This window comes from Crinia signifera, chromosome 3, assembly GCF_055691185.1.
Source record: "Crinia signifera chromosome 3, ASM5569118v1, whole genome shotgun sequence".
Taxonomy (NCBI): Eukaryota; Metazoa; Chordata; class Amphibia; order Anura; family Myobatrachidae; genus Crinia; species Crinia signifera.
This window is the reverse complement of record NC_139219.1, coordinates 321,634,976-321,648,938: the sequence shown is the minus strand read 5'-3', so window position 1 is coordinate 321,648,938 and position 13,963 is coordinate 321,634,976.

The following is a 13,963-nucleotide window of genomic DNA, read 5'->3' as shown; positions in this document are numbered from 1 at the left end:
CATCTCGATTGTAGTCTACGTGGATGATAAAGTAGAAAAAACTGGTTGACCAATGCGAGGTCAATATTTTGTCAGTGTATGGTATTGACTAATGATCTATCATCCGGATTCCTCCTGGAAGGTGGGCAGAATGTAGGAGGTGTAACGAGTCTGCGCCGTGGGGTACGTACAATGCTCTTCCTGTCCAGATATAACCACCTGCATCTTCTACATTTCATTTGTTCCCTGATTTATTTTTTTCTTTTTTTTTGTAAATAAAGACATAAAAAAAAAAGTTTTAATTTTTTTTTTTTTTAGGCTTTTTAATTTATTTTTACAATAACGTACGGTATAGATGTCTGCTGGCCGTTCCCACCTCTGTGAGCCGGATATAGGGGTTCATTCTAATTGACTTAGTAAGCTGCGAAGCTCACAGTCTACCGAGTCCATGTGACAGTGCACTGACCATACCCACCGCCGTAACCCCTCACAACCATGCCAGGGGATATGTTATGAAGACACATCCCCTGGCTGGCAAGTGCCCACAGCAGGAGAAATCACTTGATGGTTGCAGAGATGAATATAGGGCGGGCGGCTCACGTCATGTGATGGCTGCCGGGGCGGGCGGCTTACATCGGCCTGCCCGCGTACCCATGGGAATGCCCAGGAAACGCTGGGCGTTCCCATGTTCCAGCGCCGCCACAGAAGTGCACATGCGCAAAAAACGACCATTGTGGCAGGAGCCGAATTCAATCCACTCCGTGTGAACCAGAATTGGGCCCCACAAGGAGAACTGCATTGTGACAGCTGTAGGATGACTTTGTTCTTTTGGATTGCAGGTGGGGACGTATGAAACCGTGGAGGCAAAAAGTAGAGCAGTTGCCCATAGCAACCAATCCGTTTATAATACCCTTTTCAGACATGCCACCCGGGATTGCAAACGTGGTACAATCCTGGGTTTTTAATAATCGCAAGTCAATTGCAGGTGGGCAGGACCTGGGATTTTAGGTGACTAAAATCCCGGGAATAGCCTTTCAAACATACGCTAGTCCCGGGATTTTTGGGTATGTCTGAAAGGGGTATAACTGGCATTTGGTAGAATTGAGAACTGGAATCTGATTGTTTCTATAGGCAACATTCTACACTTTGTCTCTCTCCAAGCGTGATACATATATTCACCAAATTTCAAGAATTATTAATGCACTGTGGGCCTAATTCAGACCTGGTAGCATGGACAAAACCATGCTGCACCGCAGGTGGGGCAGATGTAACATGTGCAGAGAGAGTTAGATTTGGGTGGGGTGTGTTGAAACTGGAATCTAAATTGCAGTGTAAGAATAAAGCAGCCAGTATTTACTCTGCACAGAAACAAAACGACCCCCCCCCCCCTCCCAAATGTAACTCCCTCTGCACCTGTTACATCTGCCCCACCTGCAGAGAGAGAGAGAGAGTGTGTGTGTGCGTGTGGTACATTACGCACCAATGCAAGGATTAGTGAATTATGTTGCTGCAACTTGTTCATATATTTTTATATGGTGCTACAAAAGGCTTTGCAGCACCTTATAAAGCAGAGACCATATACAGGTGAGGTATAGCTCAGAAAGTTGACATTGGCAAAAAGTCAACACATTAAATGGTCGACATGGGTTTTTCACTTTCTGGTGTTGACCACATGAACCCCCAATTAGTGTACCGCTTAACTCACCACACTTCAGACTATGCACGGACTTTCACTGCAAAAAGGGAGGGTTAGAGACTGTGATGGTGCTATACCGGCTTAATCATAAAAGATCTCAAATACTTCAGGTCTTGGTCCTGTCCCTGTTGTTCTTGTCTTCTGTTTTGTCGATGTATCCTCATTAAATATGTGAAGACAAGAAATTAGTAGGGAAAGTGACTAGACAATTAATCCTCAAATAGGAAAATTTTCTTTTTGTCCCATGTAGTAGCAGGTTCCTACCTCACTTACACATTTATGTAGCGAGGTGAAGCCTATCTAGGTTTCTTTAATATTCAATTGGTTGAGAGGTTTCTGTTGTTTGGCGTACCTCACTTACATGAAAACACGCTATAACATTCATATCAAGGTATCTTTAGTTGGCGTACCGGTACTCACGATTATTCTTGAAGAGAGACATCCATCAAGGTATCTTTGTCTTTAAAAAATATTTTATTTGAACATTTTTAAAAATGCAAAATATAAAATTCCTAGTAGCATAAAGCATGCTAAGGGTTAAGAAACTTTTTTACTGTTGGAGGGTCGATTCACATCCCCTGGAGTTGGTTGGGTCCAAGTTCAGAGCTGCAGATCGGTTCTACAGACTTCACTTTAAAAAAGGGAATCTTACCTTACTCCCAAGGTGTGACACGATACCTAAGTCCACCAGAAAAAAAAGAGTATTAGCTAGCAAGTCCTCCTTTCTACGTGTTTCGGGATGAAGATCCCTTTATCATCAGCCACAGATATAGGGTAGTATTCAATGCGGGGGGGGGGGGGGGGGGGCGAGTCGTGACCGTGAGCAGGACTGTCTGCTCGCTGTCACCGCTCGCCCTGTCAGTATTCAACTGAACACCCCCCGCATAAGCCGAATCCCCCTCGCTCCGTTTTTGGACCGAGGGGTAATCAGCAGCTGCGAGACCCGTGGCTAAATGCTGCCGGCTCCCTGCATTAGCCACGGGTCTCGCTGTTTGGGGGAATAATCGATGTACTCTGACAGCGACGATTTCCCCGGAAAGTGGAATAGGGTGGGCGGCCGGTGAGGGGGTTAAACAGCGAGGATCGCTGGTTTTCTGCAATCCCCGCCGTTTAATCCCCCTTACCGGCTGCTCACCCCGGCATTGAATACTACCCATACGGTAGCACCAGTTGGTAAACTAAAGCAAGCTAGGCGATAGCGTTGCAGAGAACTTGTAACCGCATGCCATTGTTCTTTACAGGAGGCAGTAGAGAATGCTACCTAGGCGCTCTGATTATGAATTACACATAAGGAGAAAGGCCGGGCAGCATTTCCTTCCCAGCCCGCAGTCAGACAGTGAATGGCTGTGCACATACTGATTGGTGGGTGGCTGGAGCTTTCCACCAATCAGAGGCCAATGTTCTCTACCTCCATACTAGCCTTTATCCAGACAGTTAATAGCTGTCAGAATGCATTAGAGCGCTGACAGCCATTACTGTGTGGAAGCATATGGAGAGATGGCGCTGGACCACAGGAGCGTTATGATTTACCTAACAATAATGCGGATGGGGTTTTTATATTTACTAGTGAAGATTTGCTTTTTAGGTAGTGGTTATGCTAAAGTAATGTTAGGGATCAACTCAGTTTGAAGCAGCGGCCGCAGGTGCCCAGAGTACGGCCCATTCCTCCCAAATTGAAGTTTAAGTGTGCAATATTTGTCTGCGATAGATCAGGGTTGGTAATAGAAATCTTGGGGCCCCATATACTGATATTTTTGGGGACCCCCTTAAACTCTATCAACTCCTTCCTATGCTGGAACATAAACTGGATGCACTGCAGCCGAGGACCTATTGCACCGATGCTCTCGCTCTCCCTGCGGCCTATACTATAACACACCAAGGCTCTCCCTCACCCTGCGACCTGCGCTCTATTACACTGACGCGCTCCCTGACCCTGCAGCCTACCCTATAACACATCGACGCTCTCCCTCCCTCTGCGACCTGCGCTCTATCACAGTGACGCTCTCTCTCACCCTGCAGCCTACCCTATAATACACCAACGCTCTCCCTCACCCTGCGGCCTACGCTATAACACTGACGCTCTACCTCACCCTGCGGCCTACGCAATAACACACTGACACTCTACCTCACCCTGCGGCCTACGCTCTCACACACTGACGCTCTACCTCACCCTGCGGCCTACGCTCTAACACACTGACGCTCTACCTCACCCTGCGGCCTACGCTCTAATACACTGCAGCTCTCCCTCACCCTGCGGCCTACGCTAAAACACACTGACGCTCTACCTCACCCTGCGGCCTACGCTCTAACACACTGACGCTCTACCTCACCCTGCGGCCTACGCTCTAACACACTGACGCTCTACCTCACCCTGCGGCCTATGCTCTAATACACCGCAGCTCTCCCTCACCCTGTGGCCTACGCTAAAACACACCGACGCTGTCCCTCAATCTACGAACTGCGCTCTATCACACTGATGCTCTCCCTCACCCTTCAGCCTACCCTCTAACACACCGACACTCTCCCTCACCCTGTGGCATACTGTATAACACACCAACGCTCTCCCTCACCCTGCAGCCTACCCTATAACACACGGACGCTCTCCCTCACCCTGCGGCCTATGCTATAACACACGGACGCTCTCCCTCACGCTGTGACCTGCGCTATAACACACGGATGCTCTCCTTAACCCTGCAGCCTTCGCTGTAACACATGACACACTCTCCCTCACCCTGCGGCCTATGCTATAACACACCAACGCTCTCCCTCACTCTGTGACCTGCGCTCTATCATACTGACGCTCTCCCTCACCCTGCAGCCTACCCTATGACACACCAAAGCTCTCCCTCACCCTGCGGCCTAACACACAGATGCTCCCCCTCACTCTGCGACCTGCGCTCTATCACACCAACGCGCTCCCTCACCCTGCGGCCTACTCTATAACACACCAACGCTCTCCCTCACCCGGCAGCCTACTCTATAACACACCGACCCTCTCACTCACCCTGTGGCCTACGCTATAACACACAGACGCTCTTTCACCCTGCGGCCTATGCTATAACACACCAATGCTTTCCCTCACCCTGCGGCCTATGCTATAACACACCGACACACCTTGCGGCTTACTCTATAACACTGATGCGCTCCCTCTCCCTCCCTACTGCTTCAGTCTGACCCTTGTACCCTGCATCCTAACCCTTACCTCACCCCAGGCCCTGCAGCTTAACCCACTACACATATGTACACACACCACTCACTCTTACCTTAGAAACACCCGCAGAGTGCAGTGTCACAAGCTTGGTCTCCCTGCAGCCTCTGACCCGAGGCTTAGATAGGGTGGGTGCTGTTATTGGGAAAAAGTGGGGGGTGGCGGCCTTAGGGCCCCTTTGGTCATCGGCTGTCCTTTTTGACCTCCCACCAGGTTCACATTCGCCGAGCCGTTCGCTCAAAGGGGGGAGGGGACGGTCACGGTAGCAGGGAAATGCTGGGTTTTCCCCTGTACACGCAGACATGCCTGCTCCAGGTGGGTGGCTGACATCAGGGCCTGCCCCCTTTTCGGGGCATCAGAGGGCATAATAAAAGTCAATGTAAACTGATTTTTTTTCCCTCTGTGCAGCCGCTTGCGAGGGCATGTGTAAGCGTACACATCTCCTCGCATGCTAGTGAGGGGATTCGGGGGCCGCACGTACCTGTTCACTAGGCTGCAAGTATACACAGCCTGGTAAAAAGGTCTGAATCAGGCCCGATTTAGTGGAGAGAGATAAAGTACCAACCAGGAGTTGATCGGCTGTTACTTTATCTCATGCTTAGTACATAAACCCTCTTGCTGGCAGCCAGCTTTTGCCTTTGGTGGAGGAGAACCAGATAGTTTCCCTATATCGAATATTTGGTACTTGTTTCCTAGCACGGCCACAAAGATCATGATCGTGGGCATCGTGAGGAAAAATCGGGGGCATCGCGGCCATCGCATGCACTAAAAAATCGGGTGCGATGGCCGCGACGCGATGCCCGCGATTTCCCCATAGGGAACAATGTTAAATGCCTCAATTTAGCCGCGATGCCCCCGATTTCCCATAGGAAACAATGTTAAATGGGTCAATTTACCCAAATCATCATAGGGAACAATGGTAAATGGCCCAGAAACCCCCCAAAAGTAGTTTACGCCACCCCACGATCAACGCGAACCCGAAGCGTGGCGAGCGCAGCGAGCCCGCGAGGGGCGGCGGTACGCGTCCTACGACCTTTTCATACCCCCACTATCCACGTCGGCGTGGAGTTGAGAATAGAATAGTGTGGCGAGCGCAGCGAGCCACCGAGCCCGAAGCGTGGCGAGCGCAGCGAGCCCCGCGTGGGGACGCGGATACCTGTGAAGCCCGCGAAGGGACGCGTTTACCTGTGAAGGTATCCGCGTCCCCTCGCGGGGCTCGCTGCGCTCGCCACACTTCGGGCTCGGTGGCTCGCTGCGCTCGCCACACTATTCTATTCTCAACTCCACGCCGACGTGGATAGTGGGGGTATGAAAAGGTCGGAGGACGCGTACCGCCGCCCCCCGCGGGCTCGCTGCGCTCGCCACGCTTCGGGTTCGCGTTGATCGTGGGGTGGCGTAAACTACTTTTGGGGGGACATTTCACTGTTCTGGGGTGTTTTGGGGGCTTTCTGGCCCATTTACCATTGTTCCCTATGATGATTTGGTGAAATTGAGGCATTTAACATTGTTTCCTATGGGAAATCGGGGGCATCGCGGGTACATTGAGCCATTTAACATTGTTTCCTATGGGGAAATCGGGGGCATCGCGTCTGGACCATTTAAGCCTTTTTTAGCCGCATACGACGCGACCGAACCGATTTTGACAGTTTCAATGCGTTTCAATGGGAAAATCGGGGGCATCGCGTCGGTCGCGTCGTATACCACTAAAAATGACACCCGATGCCCGCGATTGTGGCCGTGCTAGGAAACAAGTACCGAATATTTTTAGCAAAAGTGTGTGTGTGTGTGTGTGTATGTATGTATGTATGTGTATGTATGTATTAGGGTGACCAACGTTCCAACGGGCAAACCCGGGACGCCCCCCCCCAGGAAAGTCAGGGGTTAGGGGGGCGGTAGTAACCCTCCGAAATTTTGGGGGGGAATTGCGTGTGCCACTGTGACTGTGCTGCAGTGGAAGTGCGTAGCAGCAGGTACCAGTGCAGTAGTAGTAGCAGCCCGCCCGACTGTCCAAAGTCACGTTGAAGCCGGCCGCCAATGCCTGACTGCGCCCACCCTGCACAGCATTACTGGGAGTGTGGGAGGGGACGCGGTCACGCGGCGGCCGCACTAACCAATGGTGGGGAGGCGCCCACCACATAACAGCTTCCCCTCTCCCAGTCCCAGTAATGCTGTGCGGGGCGGGAGCAGTTGAGCATCGGCAGCGCAGCGGCAACCGGGCACTGCACAACTGCTGCTCTCATGTTGTATTATTATTTATGAGTCAAAACCGGGACAGTCCTGGGCAAACCAGGACGGTTGGTCACCCTACTATGTATGTGTATGTGTATATATATATATATATATATCAGGGGCGTAAGTACCATAGGTGCAGGGGGTGCAGCTGCTATGGGGCCCAGAGCTGAAGGGGGCCCATCTTTACTGTCTAAGTAATATGTTTTCCATACATTTATCACCATCAGTTGCTAAATAGGGGGCCCTTACAAACTTTTGCTATGGGGCCTACGAATAGCTAGTTACGCCCCTGTATATATATATATATATATATATATCAAAGATATATGATGGATATCAGCGCTAACAAATAGATCTCAGTCCAGCAAATAATTGACCAATAGTTCAATGGGTCATAAAGTTCACCAAGTCCCAGAATATAATTGGACTGCAGCACCCTCAGAAAGAAGACTCCCGGGATCCTCAGGAGCAGTGGATATCTGGGTAGAAAAGAGGAACAGAGGGGCGCTCCATAGTGCATAAAACAATTTAATATTTAAAAAGGCACACAGCACATAGTACAAGTCATAGGAAATGCTCGTACCAAATAATACATCGGCAGTGTGCTGGATACCACAAGATTTTAGAAATGTTACCAGGCAAATACAGCACACCGTCCGGAGCACAGTCGGGATACACGCGGCCCACGCTGCTTCTCTTTAGGGGATAAACAGCGTGCCGGGTCCTTCTGAGGACAGACGGAGGGAGGACAGCCTGGAGCAGACAGCGAGCGTCACCGTAGCCACGCCCCTACGCGTTTCGTGATAACACTTCGTCAGAGGGCGTGGTCTAGGTGCGCTCGCTGACCCATAGAAAAAGCTGGAAACATCCAATGAGCACAAACCCACGGATGACAGACATCGTCATCAGCCAATACAAGCACTGTCTATCAACAAACATTGCCTAAAGGTAGCCGGCCAATCCATAAGCCGCTTCCATGATAGACATTACTAGTGTCCTATCAAAGCTCAGCCCTAAGGCATGAGTATCTATGACGTGCCCTAAAGCTCCGTCCATACGAGTTCTAACTCAATGCACTCAACAAGGATAGGACGCTGGACCAATAGAATCATTTATATCGCCTGATAGACAGGTCAGTTGGCCAATCTCCATGTTTCCATGTTAAACATGGGTAGCGTCTCTCTCACTCTAAGTGCTGCTGACAGGATGATTTTAGAGTAAAGTCAGCGCACAAAACTCATAATTGCTGGCTCTCTGCATGTTTCCAGCACTTACTTTTGCCTTTACAGTACAAGCATACATGATTACAATCATTATATGATACAAAAAGTGCAAAATGTGCAAATTTAAAAAACATAAAAAAACATGAAAAACCTCATAATTCAATTTCTTTTTTAAAAAACACAATTATGTATAAAAATTCATACTTTTAAAAATGGAGTTATTTCATACCCCTCGTTTAACCCTACTGGGGCTAATGTATTGAGATTTAGAATCCAAAAGGTTTCTCTTTTAATCAGATCCTGATCTCTATCACCCCCTCTTCTATTGGGGAACACTATTTCAATGCCTTTAACTTTTAAACTCGCAGGATCACTATTATGGAATAGTTTAAAGTGGCGCGGGACACTATGATTCAAAACATTATTTTTAATATTTCTTATATGTTCCAAAGTTCGGATTTTTAACATCCGTTTGGTCTTCCCAATGTAAACCTGCCCGCAACCACAGGTTAACATATATACCACAAATACAGAATTACAGTTAATAAATTGTTTTATACGCATATTGTCTCTAATTGATGACCCCTTATCAATATGCGTACAAACTTTACATTTTCCACAAGGATAACAGCCTTTTATATCAAGCATATTTCTAGTGGGCTGAGTATTCCTTGGATTCTCCAACTGGCTCTTTGCCACCATTGATTTTATTGTATTAGATCTTTTATACACAATTCTGGGTTTATCTTCAAGATGTCCCTGTAGAATTGGATCTAGTTTTAGAATGTGCCAGTTACGTTCCATAATCTGTCTGATCTCCTTCTGTTTGTCATTATACTTTGTTACAAATAAACAATCCACCTTATCTGACTCTTTTGTCTCCCCTTTCTTTTTGTATTTGAGTATTTCGTCACGGTCCCCTGCTTTAGCTCTCATCAATGCAGACTGAACCAAGCTGGGCGGATAGCCACGTTCTCTGAACCTTGTTACATATATCTCAGCTTGTTCATCAAAAGTAACCATATTCGTACAATTGCGTCTAAGACGTAGGAATTGGGAGAAGGGGATGTTATTTTTCCACGACTCCAAGTGACAGCTAGAATACTCTAAATAACTATTACTGTCTACTTTCTTGAAGTACGTGGAAGTTTCTATATTTGTGATCTCTGGGAAATTTTCAACACTGATCATCAAATCCAAGAATTCTATTTTGGTCGGTTGAATGTTTGAGGTGAATTTTAAATTATACTGATTGGAGTTTAGTTCCTCCATAAAAGTTATAAAATCAGAGTCTCCTCCCCCCCAAACAATTAAGATATCATCAATATAGCGTTTAAACATCTTTATATTATCTTTTTTAGAGCCAACCAGGGTGGAGGTTTCCCAATCACCCATGTAGAGGTTTGCCAGGCTTGGGGCACAGATCGTCCCCATCGCCGTACCCCAAACCTGGACAAACCACTCATCCAAGAACTCAAAATAATTATGATCCAAAACAAAAGCCAAACAATCACAGATAAAATCCCTTTTTTCATCGGAAATATCTGGGTCACCATTGAGCACACCCCGGATCACCTCGATCCCTTTTTTATGGGGTATCGAGGTGTACAGGGAGGCGACATCAATCGTGACCCACCTGAAGCCAGCTTCCCATTTCACATCTTTTAAGATTTGTAGAAGATGTGTGGAATCCCTCACGTATGAATCGAGTTTTGGGACACAAAAGTCACAAAAATAGAGTCAAAAATTATTGAGACCAAACACAAGAAATATATTCGTGACAAAGCAGATTATGACAGTGACCAGGTTAGGACCTGGCACATAGCCCGTAAAGGGGATAATAATGAGATTGCCAAAAGGAATTTTAATAATTCATATAAAAAAAACCCTAAAAGAGATCCCATAAGGAATAAAACCTTTAATGAAAGACGTATCCCCAGGGATAATAACCAAGAGGTCTTTGAAACTTGGAGAGAAGTCCAACATAAAAAACCCAGAACCCCACGGCCTTTTAATAAACCACGTTTCAACAAAAATCCTGAAAGGGACAGTTCAACTCAAAGAAGGGGTTATGTTCACAATAACCGCTTTGAGAGATTGAGATCCGTCAATGACGAGACATACTCAGAGAGGAATTTTTTAGGACAAGATCCGATCCAGTATGGCCACAGGCCTCCCTCTGTAATAACTCAAACCCCAGGAGGTCAAAAAAGACGACGAGGGGAAAGAGAGGAAGTGGACATAATGGAAAGAGAGCCGAAAGTTCGGAACATACGTTAGAACAGGAGGCCACTAACATTTTTAACTTGTCTAAAAAAATCCTAAACCCTGTTGAAACTAAAGTGTTAAAAAAGGGATTGTCTTTTGCCCCATCAAGACAACCCACAAAATTTGATCTATATATTGATCTTAATCTCTTTATAAGAAAACTGACCATAAAAAGACATTTCTTAAGAAAGTCAGATGCCCCCATGAGGAACTGGGAAAACGATGACCAATCAGCAAGATTGACAAACACTTCAGGTCTTAAACCCAGATCGACCTTTTATCCGGTAGAGTCAAAGGGTACACATATAGATATGTTCTCCCAGCTCGTCAAACGAGATTTTGAGAGTTTATATGAGAAAGGAACATCTTCTAAAAACCATACATCTTTTCATCAAAATAATTTAAACAGGCGAGAACATGAAGCCCTTAAAAACCTATCTCTAGACACTAATATCGTCATAAAAAGTGCCGACAAGGGGGGGGGGATAGTTATAATGGACCGTGAGTTCTATGTGAATGAGGCATATAAATTGCTGAATGATGAGGTCTCATACAAGAGATTGGGGAACAATCCCACTAAATTGTACATAGAAGAATTGTATATTTTGTTGAAAAGGGGGAAAGACCAAAAAGTTATTACCCAAGATGAGTTTAATTATCTGTATAATACTGCACCTTATTATGCAACGTTCTATCACTTACCAAAAGTGCACAAAGACCCGCTAGCACCACCTGGGCGACCAATTATCGCCGGAATAGGGTCCCTGACATCGAGAGTGTCCGAGTACGTCGATGTGTTCATCAAGAGATATGTCCCAAAACTCGATTCATACGTGAGGGATTCCACACATCTTCTACAAATCTTAAAAGATGTGAAATGGGAAGCTGGCTTCAGGTGGGTCACGATTGATGTCGCCTCCCTGTACACCTCGATACCCCATAAAAAAGGGATCGAGGTGATCCGGGGTGTGCTCAATGGTGACCCAGATATTTCCGATGAAAAAAGGGATTTTATCTGTGATTGTTTGGCTTTTGTTTTGGATCATAATTATTTTGAGTTCTTGGATGAGTGGTTTGTCCAGGTTTGGGGTACGGCGATGGGGACGATCTGTGCCCCAAGCCTGGCAAACCTCTACATGGGTGATTGGGAAACCTCCACCCTGGTTGGCTCTAAAAAAGATAATATAAAGATGTTTAAACGCTATATTGATGATATCTTAATTGTTTGGGGGGGAGGAGACTCTGATTTTATAACTTTTATGGAGGAACTAAACTCCAATCAGTATAATTTAAAATTCACCTCAAACATTCAACCGACCAAAATAGAATTCTTGGATTTGATGATCAGTGTTGAAAATTTCCCAGAGATCACAAATATAGAAACTTCCACGTACTTCAAGAAAGTAGACAGTAATAGTTATTTAGAGTATTCTAGCTGTCACTTGGAGTCGTGGAAAAATAACATCCCCTTCTCCCAATTCCTACGTCTTAGACGCAATTGTACGAATATGGTTACTTTTGATGAACAAGCTGAGATATATGTAACAAGGTTCAGAGAACGTGGCTATCCGCCCAGCTTGGTTCAGTCTGCATTGATGAGAGCTAAAGCAGGGGACCGTGACGAAATACTCAAATACAAAAAGAAAGGGGAGACAAAAGAGTCAGATAAGGTGGATTGTTTATTTGTAACAAAGTATAATGACAAACAGAAGGAGATCAGACAGATTATGGAACGTAACTGGCACATTCTAAAACTAGATCCAATTCTACAGGGACATCTTGAAGATAAACCCAGAATTGTGTATAAAAGATCTAATACAATAAAATCAATGGTGGCAAAGAGCCAGTTGGAGAATCCAAGGAATACTCAGCCCACTAGAAATATGCTTGATATAAAAGGCTGTTATCCTTGTGGAAAATGTAAAGTTTGTACGCATATTGATAAGGGGTCATCAATTAGAGACAATATGCGTATAAAACAATTTATTAACTGTAATTCTGTATTTGTGGTATATATGTTAACCTGTGGTTGCGGGCAGGTTTACATTGGGAAGACCAAACGGATGTTAAAAATCCGAACTTTGGAACATATAAGAAATATTAAAAATAATGTTTTGAATCATAGTGTCCCGCGCCACTTTAAACTATTCCATAATAGTGATCCTGCGAGTTTAAAAGTTAAAGGCATTGAAATAGTGTTCCCCAATAGAAGAGGGGGTGATAGAGATCAGGATCTGATTAAAAGAGAAACCTTTTGGATTCTAAATCTCAATACATTAGCCCCAGTAGGGTTAAACGAGGGGTATGAAATAACTCCATTTTTAAAAGTATGAATTTTTATACATAATTGTGTTTTTTAAAAAAGAAATTGAATTATGAGGTTTTTCATGTTTTTTTATGTTTTTTAAATTTGCACATTTTGCACTTTTTGTATCATATAATGATTGTAATCATGTATGCTTGTACTGTAAAGGCAAAAGTAAGTGCTGGAAACATGCAGAGAGCCAGCAATTATGAGTTTTGTGCGCTGACTTTACTCTAAAATCATCCTGTCAGCAGCACTTAGAGTGAGAGAGACGCTACCCATGTTTAACATGGAAACATGGAGATTGGCCAACTGACCTGTCTATCAGGCGATATAAATGATTCTATTGGTCCAGCGTCCTATCCTTGTTGAGTGCATTGAGTTAGAACTCGTATGGACGGAGCTTTAGGGCACGTCATAGATACTCATGCCTTAGGGCTGAGCTTTGATAGGACACTAGTAATGTCTATCATGGAAGCGGCTTATGGATTGGCCGGCTACCTTTAGGCAATGTTTGTTGATAGACAGTGCTTGTATTGGCTGATGACGATGTCTGTCATCCGTGGGTTTGTGCTCATTGGATGTTTCCAGCTTTTTCTATGGGTCAGCGAGCGCACCTAGACCACGCCCTCTGACGAAGTGTTATCACGAAACGCGTAGGGGCGTGGCTACGGTGACGCTCGCTGTCTGCTCCAGGCTGTCCTCCCTCCGTCTGTCCTCAGAAGGACCCGGCACGCTGTTTATCCCCTAAAGAGAAGCAGCGTGGGCCGCGTGTATCCCGACTGTGCTCCGGACGGTGTGCTGTATTTGCCTGGTAACATTTCTAAAATCTTGTGGTATCCAGCCCACTGCCGATGTATTATTTGGTACGAGCATTTCCTATGACTTGTACTATGTGCTGTGTGCCTTTTTAAATATTAAATTGTTTTATGCACTATGGAGCGCCCCTCTGTTCCTCTTTTCTACCCAGATATATATATATATATATTATTATAATTATTTTTTCTCCCCAAGGTGCCGGGACAGGGAGCATAATTCCGCACCATTGGAAT